Source organism: Vidua chalybeata, chromosome 18 (genome assembly GCF_026979565.1).
Source record: "Vidua chalybeata isolate OUT-0048 chromosome 18, bVidCha1 merged haplotype, whole genome shotgun sequence".
Lineage (NCBI taxonomy): Eukaryota > Metazoa > Chordata > Aves > Passeriformes > Viduidae > Vidua > Vidua chalybeata.
The window spans coordinates 12,806,922-12,819,439 of NC_071547.1; the positions used below are offsets into that span (position 1 = coordinate 12,806,922).

Consider the following 12,518-nt stretch of genomic DNA (forward strand, 5'->3'; position numbering starts at 1 on the left):
ACCGAGTCCCGCTCGCAGTGCCCTCCATGCCCGCACACTCCGGACAGCCGGCGTTCTCGCTGCCCGCTCTCCGGGTGTGCTGGCACCGGGGAGCCCGTGACCCCGCGGGGGGAGTGAGCAGAGGGCCGCACACCCCAGGGCTCCCCCCGGGCCAGCAGCACAGCCGGGCTCTGTTCCCGTCACACAGAGCTGGGTGTTAGGGATTCACACTGCAAATGTCACGACGGGCTGTCTGGAACCTGCCATCTCCCCCATTCTGTTGAACTAGTAATTTTAAATGAAATATTCATTGTTGCTATTTCTCAAACATCACTGCACCTGTCAGAGCCCCAGCACCAACATGCTGTGCAGAACAGCCTACCAGAACCAAACCCCTGTGATGTCGGTCCAAGGTTTGCTCCAATTCTTTTTCCTGGAGGAGAACACTTGGCAACTGAAATATGATTCCCTTGCAAAGGCATCTGTTTATGTCCCCTCCTGTGCCAACCCTCCTCAGAGCAGTGCTGGTGAGATGCCAGGTGACTCAGTGGGCTTTGAATGTGTCATCGAGCTGCTTTTGAGTCACTATTCCTCTTTTTGGGGTGTTTTTTGTAACCTTACCAACTGTGTATGCCCCTATTTGATTTCCTAAAGCACCATGAGCTGTTGGAGCCTCTGCCCAAAACTGGGGATATTAACTCCACTTGTATAACCCAGTTAAATCATTATATGAAGGCACACTATTCGTACAGATTTATCTGGCAAAAAAACCCTGCATCTGTTCACCTGTGACAACATGCTAGAGACCTTCAAGACTTCACGACGGTAAAAGTTAAATCTGAAATCTTAATGGAAATCACAGCTTTCTGATCTCAGTGTGCAGGGAAACTGCCAACCTGTCTTGCACAGATAAGACAAGGCATTAAAGTCAGCTGGCTGCTGGTTCTGCCGAAAATGCATTTTTCAAGCTTCAGTCCAGAGCCATCTGAAGGTACAGGGCAAGCCGACTTCAGCTCAGATGTGGAAAAGGAGAATTTCTCCACAAAACAAGCTTTGGAAAATGAGCTTTTATTGAAAGGCTCCTTCCCCGGTGTGATCCATGGCCGGGAGGAAGTTGTTCAGCACTGAATGTAAGGGTGAGGATGATCAGATGTCACAAGTCAAGGCCTGGGACAAGTGCCCTGTTCTGGCAGCACTGTCCCGGTGCTGTGACAGCTACCCAGCTTCCCCTCCTGACTCCGGCTGTGTGAGGAGGCCACTCCCCGCTCAGAGGATGACAAGACACAAAAGCAGCTTTTTCATTTTGAGCTGCACAAAAAGCACCAGGAGGAGAATGGAAAGGCTGGAGCAACCCCAGAGATGTGCTGCTGGAGGTCAGTGTGTTTTCCTTGCTGGGCTGTCATGGACAGTGCAGTCCACCTTCCCAAACAGCACCAAGGCTTCCACGGCTTCTGGCTTTGCTCAAATCCCTCCTCAAAGTCCCAAATGACAGCCTGGGGCTGGGGAGAGGATCTGCTTTGCTGTTGTGCAGGCCCAAAGGGAGCTGTTCTCCTACTCACACAGGAGTCTCAGCCCACACCCAAACCAGGTGAGGCCCCTGTTTCCCCCCCCCCCACTTCTCCAAGGAACACCAAAGAGGTTTTAATGCTGCTCACACAGAGGTCAGAGGGGCCAGGGAACCCTGAAGGACCAGGACTCTTAAACATACTTTAAAAATAGAATAAAATGAAAGAGTAATAAAATGGCTGAGGAAAATGTCAGTGTAATCAAAAAAAAAGAGACCTGCAGTACTAAATTGCAAAGTTGTAGAAATTGGCCATTAAATGTTCAAAGCAGCTGAAATGCAATTACAGTAATAGGCATGAATCAGGATAACCCTGGGCTTTGCAATATTTCAATTCAGCTCTACTTTTTCCTTTTTTTTTAAATTCTATCTTAATGATATATGCATTAACTTATCAAGGACTAATGGAAGTTACAAATCTTGGAATCACAGAATCACAGAATCATGTAGATTGGAAAAGCCCTTCAAGTCTGACCAATTATCACCTTGGCAACTAGACCAGCCACTAAGTGCACACCCATGCATTTTCTGAACACTTCCAGAGATGGGAACCCCACCACTGCCCTGGGCAGCTTGGTCCAGGGCTTTACAACCCTTTAATGAAGAAATTTTCTCAATATCAATCCTGGCCCTCCCTGGCCCAGCCTGAGGCCGTTCCCTCTCCTCCTGTCCCTGTTCCCTGGGAGCAGAGCCCGACCCCCCCGGCTGTCCCCTCCTGTCAGGAGTTGTGCAGAGCCACAGGGTCCCTCCTGAGCCTCCTTTTCTCCAGGCTGAGCCCCTTTCCAGCTCCCTCAGCCTCTCCTGGTGCTTCAGCCCCTTCCCAGCTCCGTTCCCTTCCCTGGTCATGCTGGAGCCCCTCAATGACAATGACAGCTTCCACAGCACGTCCTTGACAGCCACAGAGTCAAAGGTGTCAGTGTTAAGCTGTTGACCTGATGGATCCCACAGTAATTTATTAACTATGTCTTCAATTTTCAATCAGTCTCCAATTAATCTCCTCTAAGTTTATTCTTAGCTTAAAGTCTTATTGTAGGATAATTTTTATTTCAGTCACTAATGAAAGTCAGCAGAGGTGACCCAAGATGCTTCTTAATTGACCCGCTGGTGGCACTGCAGCGGTGCAGGGGCAGGAACGCCAGTTCCCATTGCTCCAGGAGGCTGCAGCTACAGCGTCCGCCTGGCCAGAGGAACCAAGACCTGCTCAACTTTGGGGTTTTAATGGAGCAAGTTCCTGTGGGTGGGAATTCCCAGCAGGCACAGCTCTGAGCAAGTTACCAGGTTGTGTCTACAGGAAGGAATTATCACTGAAGATATTCAGCTGAAATAATATCATCTTCTAATGGTACTTCAAGCAGCTCCTCCGATTCAACAGCTTCTTGCCCTCTCTTTGCCTGCTCTTTCTCTAATTATCCAACCTCAGGAGGAAGGTGGTTAAGTGCTTATTAAGGAAAATAGATATGATTTATTATGAAAAGCATTTTTTTTTCAGGCAGCTTTGTTATAGCAACACAGCACATGACACAGGTTAGAGTTGTGCCAGTTTGCTTTTCCAGAGAAAAGACAGGTTCAGCAGAAAATACTTTCAACCTTTTACTTTTTAGGTCACAAAGCAAACAATGTTTGAGTGGGAAGGGATCTTAAGGTTTGCTCCAGTCCCACTCCCTGCCATGTGCAGGAACAACTTCCACTGTCCCAGGCTGCTCCAAACCACACCCATCCAGCCTGGCCTTGGGCACTGCCAGGGATCCAGGGGCAGCCACAGCTGCTCTGGGCACCCTGTGCCAGGGCCTGCCCACCCTGCCAGGGAACAATTCCTTCCCAATATCCCATCCATCCCTGCCCTCTGGCAGTTGGGAAACCATTCCCTGTGTCCTGTCCCTCCATCCCTTGTCCCAAGTACCTCTCCAGCTTTTCTGGAGCCTCTTTAGGCCCTGCAAGGGGCTCTGAGCTCTCCCTGGAGCCTTCTCCTCTCCCAGCTGAACAGACCCAACTCTCCCAGCCTGGATCCATAGGAGAAAATGATGAGTTTAACACAAAGCCATATTAATCTAATAATATCATATGGATTATTAGTCTATTAAAAAAATAATATAAGCAACCATAAACTAAGATTTCTGCACATTCTGCCCACACTGAACTCCTGGCACATCCTCAGTACCGATGGCTTCAGTTTTGACTTCCAGGTGGCATCCTTGCAGAGCCAGGCTCAGCCAGCTGTGCTCCTACCTGGAAACACAGTCCCCAAAGCCATTTCCAGTGTTTGCTCAAAAACGTTGTCTCTGTTCCACTGAATTTGAAGTTCTGAGTCCCCCAAATGTTCCTGTTTGAGTAGTCCTGTGATAATCATCTTGATGGGCAGCCAAGGCATGCTGCTTCCCTGCAGCGAAGCGTCGCTAATGGCACATCTTGTAAAATGAGGTTATTACAAGACAAAAAAAAAAATCCTAAAATGAGGCTCTTGCAAAATGTTCTGACCAAAATGATATGTATGTAATAAAAATCTCATTATTTTCAAATTATTCATCTACTTTGCAAGGGAATGAGTCAGAGCATCTGTTTTGGGGTCCCATCAGGATGACTGGCAGTGACTCTCTCCTGGCACATTTGAATCAGGGGTGGCCCTCACGTTGTACTGACCCCAATGTCACCTCCTGCCACTTGAATTGAATGAACAATGAAACAGCACTTCTTGGGTGGGAGCAGGAAGAATGGAAACACCTACACACAGTGTAAATACTGTGGTCAGGGTCAGCATTCTTCTCAGGCATTCATCAAAAAGCCAGGAGAGTAAAATGAGTGAAACACTTAAATAGAATAAAAGATGAAAACAAAATAGGAGAGATGGGATGAGAAGAGCTGGTTTTGGGTAAAAAACTGACCAAGGGAGCCAGTTTGGAGCCCTGAGAAAGCAAACTGCCCTGTGTTTCATGGTCTGACTGTTCTTACTGAACCAGGACTTGGTGTGCTGTTTTTTAAAGACATATCTAACCCTGCCATCAGTTTTCATCATAACAGAAACAGCCTGTAAACGCTGAGGTGGCTGCTGGGGCCACAGGAGGGAAGTGTATTAAAGGGCCCTGGGTGGTACCAGGAGCAGGAAAGGACCTGGCACACCTTTGGTTTTGCTGTTTCTCCCTGTTTCAGATGGGATGGCTCCAGGATTGCAGCTCTTGTACAGGATGGGCATGAGAGCAGCCTCTGGAAAGGTGATCTGAGGGACCAGAGTAGGGTGACCCAGGACAGGATGCTCTCACCTCACCACCACCATGTGCAGATTTTAACACAGCCAATCGCTCAAGTGACATTTGGCCTGCAACTGCAGCCCAAGGAATATCTTCCCACACCAGGCACCTCTTTTTTTTTCCATAAGAAGCCAGTTGGTAACTCCATGGCTGTGCCTCAAATGGTAAAAAGAGTTTGGACAGGACTCACTGGGCTTTTAGGGTCAGCTGTTGGTGGCAACGGCATCAGGGAAGAGGAGCTCTGGGAAGGATGACCCAGAGCCTCAGGATCTGAGCTGCTGGAAGCTCTGATGTTCTCATGTTTCAGCCCAGACTTCTCATGGCCATCGGATACTTGTTTTCTCATACAGGAACATCACCCTTGCTCTTAAGGGAGATGTGTTTACTGCTGTGTTTACTCCCTAAGTTTCACAAAGAACAACTGTATCTTTTCTCAGCATTCAGGTTTTTATTTATCTCAAGATCCTTGTATAAGAAAAAATCAGGATTAGGCTATAATTACTTTCCAGTCACATTTTAAGTTTGTGTCCCCTGATTAAAAGTGACCAGAGCTGCATGCATAATTCCAGAGAAGGTTGCAGTTGAGGCTTCTATAACGGCATTAACATTCCCCTTCTCCTGGAAATACCTCCATGTGTGTGCTTATTGTCAGGTCTACTTCAGACTGGGAGTTTGTCGTCATCTCGAGATCAACAAATACACCCAGATTTTTCCCTTCTTCTGTCATTTCCAACTGATGAGCTCCCAGCTTGCGGCAGAGATTCTTGTTAGCAATTCCCAAGGGCATGACCTTGTACTTTCCACTATTAAATTTCAGCCCATTTCCAGTGTGCCAGCACTCCATGTTATCCTGCTCTTCCAGCAATACAGCTATTCCTGCTGCACGGCCAGTGCCTCCCAGCTTTGTGCCATCAGCAAATGCCATCAGCTCCCTCCTACCTTTTGTTCCAAGGCCTGTCTGAAAAATATTGTGCAAGAGCAAAAGTACACACGCGCCAGGCTGTAGTCCTGGGATCCAGGGAGGTGAGGTTACCTGGGGGGAACATGGGAATCCAGGCACTTTCTGCCCACTCTTCCCTTTGTAATCCCACAAATTCCCTTGGTGCAGCCACAGCTGGTGCATGTTTGAGGTGACTTCCCTACCTTTTCCACCTAGCTATCCTTTTTTTATGGACCTGCTTTCTATTAATTTACTGAATAAATTAATACATCTATTATATATCTGTGTCTAGGAAACAATTATCAAGGGTATAATCTTAGTTAATCTTAGTTAAAAGCAATCAATCTGTATGTATGTGTAAAGACACATCACATTTTTATTTTACATTTTTAAACTTACCTGCCTGTCCCCAACTTTTTCCTTTTTATTTTAAATTTTAAGCTTCTAATGCTCTTGTAGTCACACTAACAGGTGTCTAAATGGCTGGATTGCTTTACTTCCTCCAGTTTAAAACCAGACAGTGCTTCAGGAGGTCCTTCATTATTCATTACCACCCTCCACCTCCCAGATTAAAATCCCTGTACTGGATGAGTGAGGATACACTCCAGGTCCTTCAGGACTCTGGGTTTGGGAACACCTCGTTCCCTGAGCTGTGTGTCAGGTTCTCACAGGCCTTGCTCTCCCTTTGGGTCCAGTAATTTCCATTTCCATAAAATAATTCTAATCCTTTGCCCTGATCATCATGGAAAATAGAAGCAAAAGTCATTTAACACTGAGCAATGTATTAAAAAATAGACTGGAACACAAGATAAAAAGAGGTTTGGGACACAACACATAGAATGTCTCCGTGCACTGTGTGTGACCAGATTGGTAAAGAGAAAATGTACAAATATAACAAGCAGCTGGAAGTGCCAGCTTTTCCTGTCACAGGGATGGCACTGCAGGATTTCCCCCTCTTTAAGGACCAGAAGGAGCACCCAGCAGGTTCTGCTGTACAGGAGCCCCAGGTTTCCAGGATCCAGCTTCCCAAAGTAGGTCGCATTTGATCTCCCTCCAGGCACACTGCAAAAGGCAACATTTAACAGGGACTTCTCAAAATTCATATTTTGCTTGCTGATGCTGTCAACACACATCATTTTCAGCTACAGCTCTACTGGCTCTACATATTTTCATTCCTTTTGGGTGTAAACAGGCCAGGAATCCTGTTTTTTCCTTTCAGTTACCTGTATTTCTTCCAAAGTTCCTCTGAAAGTACATATTGGTATTCAGATCACATTTGCATTTAGATGATGGCTTGTTGTTGGAAAAAATCCCTTCAGAGGGGCTGATTAACTTCCTTTCAAATGTTTGCTGTCCCTGACCAAGGGAGCCAAACCAGAACACAGCTCACTGCGTGGCTCATATCTGAGTGTGAAGACACAGGCTTCTGTATTTTGCATTGTTCCTTCTGAACACTTATGCTCCTTCCAGCTTAGACATGACCTAATGACAGACTGAAGTCCATCTGTTACCATGACTAGCCTTGGACTCAGAGGGAGAGTCCTGTGGATAATTTAGGAGTGCATTTTATAGCTACTTGCAAGCATTTCATTTCAGATCAAGGCAAACATGAGAAGCAGGTGGAAATCTCCCGCAAAAGTACAACCTGACCTACATATGGTATTGTAAATTAAAGATATGTATAAAAATAAAACATTAACGATCCATCACAGTTGCAACAAAACCCAGATATAAATCTTGCTGCTGGAAAGGAGCTCCATTGCACAAGGCTTAGCTAGAGCTTCATTTTGGAACCAGCAATGTTCCTGCCACCTCCAACACTGCTGCTGCTCTCCAGCTTTCCTGTGTTTTCTGTAGCTTAACGCTCACAGGCCTTTTGCTTTATCACTTGTCTCTCAGTTTCCATGTGGTTTTGGCAGTCCTGCCTCATGCTGGCTCCCAGCTCCCCATTACCTCATGCTTTAGGAGCCGCGGGCTGCGCAGGGTGGCTTGGACAGCGCGTGGCCTGGTGGCATGGGGCCACACATGTTCCTACAGCTGAGCTGAATGTCACCAAAGCAACGCAGCAAACGTCAGCCAGAAGACCTTGCACACCAGAACGGCTTCTGTAGATCACAGAATATTCTGAGTTCAAAGGGACCCATGAGCATCATCAAGTCCAAACCTCAAATGAATGGCCCTTACAAGGATTGAACCCACAGCCTTTCTGTTAGTGGCACTGCCCTGACCAACTGAGCTAATCTCAGGTTATAGTGGAACAGGGTGTTTCTCCAGGGATTTTTGAGGATCCCGGGGAGGATGGATGGCAGGGGATGCTGTGAGGTGTGGGAACACATACCCATCCCCTCTCAGCACACGCTTCCATTGTTACCTGACTCACGGATTGGCTGAGGTGGCTGTCGAACCTCTGCTGAGACCCTGCCTGTTCCACAGCCTCGCTCAGCCAGTGCCAAGCTTATGGACCTCAAAGGGGGAAAATGGGCAAGTTGACTTCATAGAATCACAGAACCACAGAATAGCTGGGACTGGGAGGCACCTCTGGAGATCACCCAGTCCAATCCCCTGGAGATGGTTACCTTGAGCAGGTGACACAGGAATGCGTCCAGGGTTTGGATTATTCCAGAGAGGGAGTCTCCATGCCCTCCCTGGGCAGCTGGTCCAGTGCTCTGCTCAATGGATAGCTCTTCCTCATGTTGAGGTAGAATTTCTTGTGTTTTAGTTTATGACCATTGCTCCTTGTTCTGTCTCTGAGCACCACTGAAAAGAGTCTGGTACTGTCCTCTGACACTCCTTGGAGATATGTGCACGGATTGATGAGATCTCTCTGAGTTTTCCCTTCTCCAGACTAGCCAAGCCTGGCTCCGGCAGCGTCTCCTCCTCAGGGAGATGCTCAGCCCCTTGCTCATCCCTGTCGGCCCTGCCTTCCATCCTCTGAGGGGCCGAGGGATGGCAGCCGCCTCCTGAGGGCACGGCGAGCGCTGAGGCGAGCGGGGCCGCGACGTTACAGATTAGAAAAAACTTTTCACCGTCCAGGCGGTCAGACCTCGGAAGGGGCTACCCGGGGAGGTGGTGGAGTCACTCTCTCTCGGGGCCTTCAAGAGGCGTCTGCATCTGTCCCTGGGTGACGTGGTGGGGTGGTTTAGGGATTACGGTGGCGGTGCTGGGCTGACGGTTGGAAGAGACGATCTTAAACCAGTAGATGCTCTTAAAACAGTAGATGCTCTTAAACCAGTAGATGCTCTTCCAACCTCGATGACGCCGCGATTCCGTGATTCCCTGGTTCCGTGACCCCACGGTCCCCTCAGCGCGGGCCGGGGGCCGCCCCCCCTTCCTCCCCTCCCCTCAGGGCGGAGGGCGGGAGCGGCGCGCGCCCGGCCCCGCCCCTGTGGGGGGGGGAGGGAGGAGGCCGCGCGGCCGCCATGTTGTTGTGTCCGTGAGGCGGCGACGGCGGCCCCGAGCCTGCAGCGACCCCGGCCCCGGCAGGACGCCGCGCCCCGGCACGGGCGGGGGCTCCGCGCCATGCCCTGCCCAGCGGTAAGTACTCGCCGGGGTGCCCCTTGTCCTGCAGCGGGGAGGGCTGGCTCGCCGCGCCGGGGCCTGGCGGAGCGCGGCCGCGCTGTCACTGAGGGCCGCACACGCCCCCTCGGCTGCGGGTGAGGGGCGGCGGCGGGGCCGGCACGGCGCCCTCGGCCCCGCTTCGCTCCGCTCGGCACGAGCGGCAGGAGGAGGAGCCGGCGGTCTCTCGTCCCCGGGCGGGCGGCGATGCCGGGTGGGCCGGGGCCGGGCCCTGCGCTGCCGGGTTCGAGCGGCCGGGGCAGGGTGGGCTCCCAGGGGCAGCGGGGCTTCTACTGCCCGTGGCCTCTGGGCCTCGCCCGACGCTGCCGCCCCCCTGCCCGGCCCGTTGGGGTGACCGGTCCCCGCTGAGCCCGGCTGGGGATCGTCCCATGCCGCTGGCAGCCGCCGGCCCCTGCTCGGCTGCTCCGGCCGTTGGGGCTGTGGTGTCAGCAGTGTTCAGCTGCCCTTGTGCGTGCGGCCGAAATTCCCGTTCCTTTTATGAGTGGGACTTGTTAAGGCTTTTTATTTATATGGTTTTGGGGCTTTAATTACGCCTCTTCCTTTTTAACAGTCCTGTTCTTTTGCTGGGATATGAGCAGATGTTGCCCTTCCCTGGTAAGTGCTTTGCACCCCAAACATGGAGTTTAAGTTTGTGCATTGAGGTTGTTCCTGCTCTTGCTCTTTTAGAGAGTGTTTTTTTTGTTCAGCAGATGAGACCTGGTGTTTCTTCACAACTTTATACAGGAAACTGATTTCTTTCCTTTCTGTGCACACTTCCCTTACTGTGGGAAGGTTGGGTGTGAGCTTGTAACTCTTGCAGACTTCAGGTCTTATAGGCACTTTTCTGTGTGCTTCACCTGTTTGTTTTCTTGTGTGATGTAGCCATGTGCAATAAGGCATTCTTTTAGAAGAAAAGAACTTGGCAGTGAATCATGTCAGGTAGTGCTGAGTGGAAGCACAGCTTGGCTTTCTGGTGAATATAAAAGCATATTTATATTATTTATATTATAAAGGTGAGTCTACTGGGAAGGGGTGGCAGCGTGACGGAAGGAGCTATGACAGGTTTGTTGTAGTACCTGTCATGCTCTGAGCTTCAGATAAAGAACTGAGATGCCTTTTGTCTGCTGCTAAAGCATGTGGTATTTGGAAATGAACTTTTTTGATGGAGATGAAGGAAGTTTTATGAAGGAGTGCTTGTAAACTGGAGGGGAGGAGGCTGATATCTGATACCTGCTTTGCTTCAGCTGTTACTGATTACAGTGGGCTTGGGAGATAGAAGTGGTGCTTTCTTTCCTAGCACAGGAAATACTGGGCTGTAAGTGTTGAAACTTTGTGCAGATAAGTGAAGGCGGGGCATGAGGTTCTAAAGTGCTTCAGTGACAAGTAGTTCTGTGCCCGCTTTGGAGCTTGGGGAAGGGCAAAGGTGCACCAACAGTGATATTTCTCTGGGTGTTTGCACTGAAAGGTACTCTTGTCCCCCTTCAGGTTATAGGAATGATAAATGGAGAGCCAAGCTGAATTCACTCACTGGCAGTGCTATAGGTGCCTGTCTGGGGCACTGTTAGTAGCTATTGCATGAACTGTCTGCACTAGCAATTACTAAAATATCAGTGTTAACCTGCTCAAGGAACAAGCCATGCAACCCACAAATGATGCCACAAAAGTGGAATAGGTCAGCTTGATAAGCTCTCATTTCATTTTATTTATTTATTTTCCGTAAAAATGGCCATCTGCAGCTGGAGGAGACAGAAATGGAGCCTGCCCAGGCTTCTGAAATAGAGAATACAATATTTTATCTCAGATCTCATTCCACCTACATGCAAGCTAGGATGATGGAGAGAAGTATGTTGTCAGCTTGCAGGAGTAGGAGGAACGTGGCTGTGCAGTGCTTTGCTGGCAAGTAACCTGGAAAAAAGGAGTAACTTAGGAGAAGGGGATCTTTGGGCTGCTGGAGTAATGGGCAGGAGCCTGGCAAGTCTGAGAAGAAGAGTTGTCTCTGTGGAGGAACTGGCTTGGCATCCAGTGTGGAGTTTGAGATCGTTCAGCCTGCACAGCTCAAAGGGCTGTGAAGGCTGTTCCTGCTCTGGTGGCTTCCTACTGGGAATTGTAACTGGATACAACAGGGTAGGACTCTTCAAGTTGCTATGGATGGTGTCTTCAGAGCACGTGACTCCAAACAGGCAAATTAGTGCTTATCAATTCCTGCGAACCAGAATGAAACATCCAGATACTTAAACATGTATGTGTTTCATAGTAGCTTTCACTGGCTGAATCAAAGTAATGGCATGTTTCTCTCAAAATAACCTGTTAGATACTGAATTGCCCCAGAAATAACAGGCAACTGTTCAGCATTTGTCTCCAGCCGGAGTAGCTGGTGGTGTAAAGATCTGCCTTGTGAGATCCCATGTGAATTTTAAACTCTGAGAAATGAGCTTCATATCTTGTAACTTCAGCCCTCTTCTAGATATTGGTACCATAACTTCCCAGTGCTGTCAGGAAAACTTTAGGGATATGCTTAGGGCTCAGTTTGTGCTGTAATTCTTGTGAAAAACTGGATTGTTAAAAGGCAAGTATTTCTTTCTTTGTGGTGCTTCAAAATTTCAGGGTGACTGAGTGGTTTGCATGAAAGATCTCAAAGTGAAGTTGGTGACAAAGTGAAGACCTCAAAGTGAAGGAATTGGCAATTGAGGCAATTTGAAACACTGACATTTTACTGGGACTGTTTACTATGCCCAGCGAAGAGCTGGAGCCCTCAGCTCCTGCTGCTTTCCAGCTTCTACCTTGGATGCCTTAGCCCTGAACGGGTGCAGGATTGCTGTGTGCATTGGCTTGCAAACATGTCAGCTGCTTGTGGGATGGGCAGAGGTCACAAACCACAACCTCCTTTGGTGTCAGCTGGCCTTATTTGGAGGCCAGCTTTAGCAAAACAGCCCCAACTTTGTCCCTTTGCTTTGAGCAATTGAGAAGCACCGACAGAATGGACTTGATACCACAGAAGGGTAAACTGGAGCATGAGTAGCCCCGACCTGTTCTTCCCTTCACCTGCTTGATAGTTTCTGGCAGTGGTGTCAGGGAGGTGACCCCCAACTGGCTGTAGGTTTTCCAGGGGCAATGTGTCATCTCTTAAGGAAGGCCTCGAGTCCATCCCTGCTGCTCAGAGCTACAGGGAGGAAACAGCCTGTAGCAGCAGGGAAGAAATGCAGCATGATCTTGTTGCAAGCAGTGGTATCTCTGACAT

The 12,518-nt window shown here is 49.1% G+C and overlaps 1 protein-coding gene and 1 long non-coding RNA gene across 5 annotated transcripts in view; one reads left to right on the plus strand and one right to left on the minus strand.

Moving 5' to 3' along the window:
- Positions 1-6,487: 6,487 nt before the first annotated feature.
- On the minus strand, positions 6,488-8,528 carry LOC128797206 (uncharacterized). Its single transcript, XR_008434047.1, has 2 exons — positions 8,302-8,528; positions 6,488-8,188 (listed from the first exon to the last, which is right to left on the minus strand). It is a non-coding gene; the product is annotated as an uncharacterized LOC128797206 (long non-coding RNA).
- Positions 8,529-9,143: 615 nt separating this feature from the next.
- Positions 9,144-12,518, plus strand: part of MTMR3 (myotubularin related protein 3) — a 74,500-nt gene continuing 71,125 nt past the window's right edge. The window contains exons 1-2 of one of the 4 annotated variants that reach the window (XM_053959567.1): positions 9,145-9,259; positions 9,852-9,895. The gene's annotated coding sequence lies outside the window, so the exon portion shown is untranslated. Of the gene's footprint in view, positions 9,260-9,851; positions 9,896-12,518 lie in introns of all 4 variants that reach the window. The other 3 variants (XM_053959569.1, XM_053959566.1, XM_053959570.1) reach the window with 3 other exon arrangements.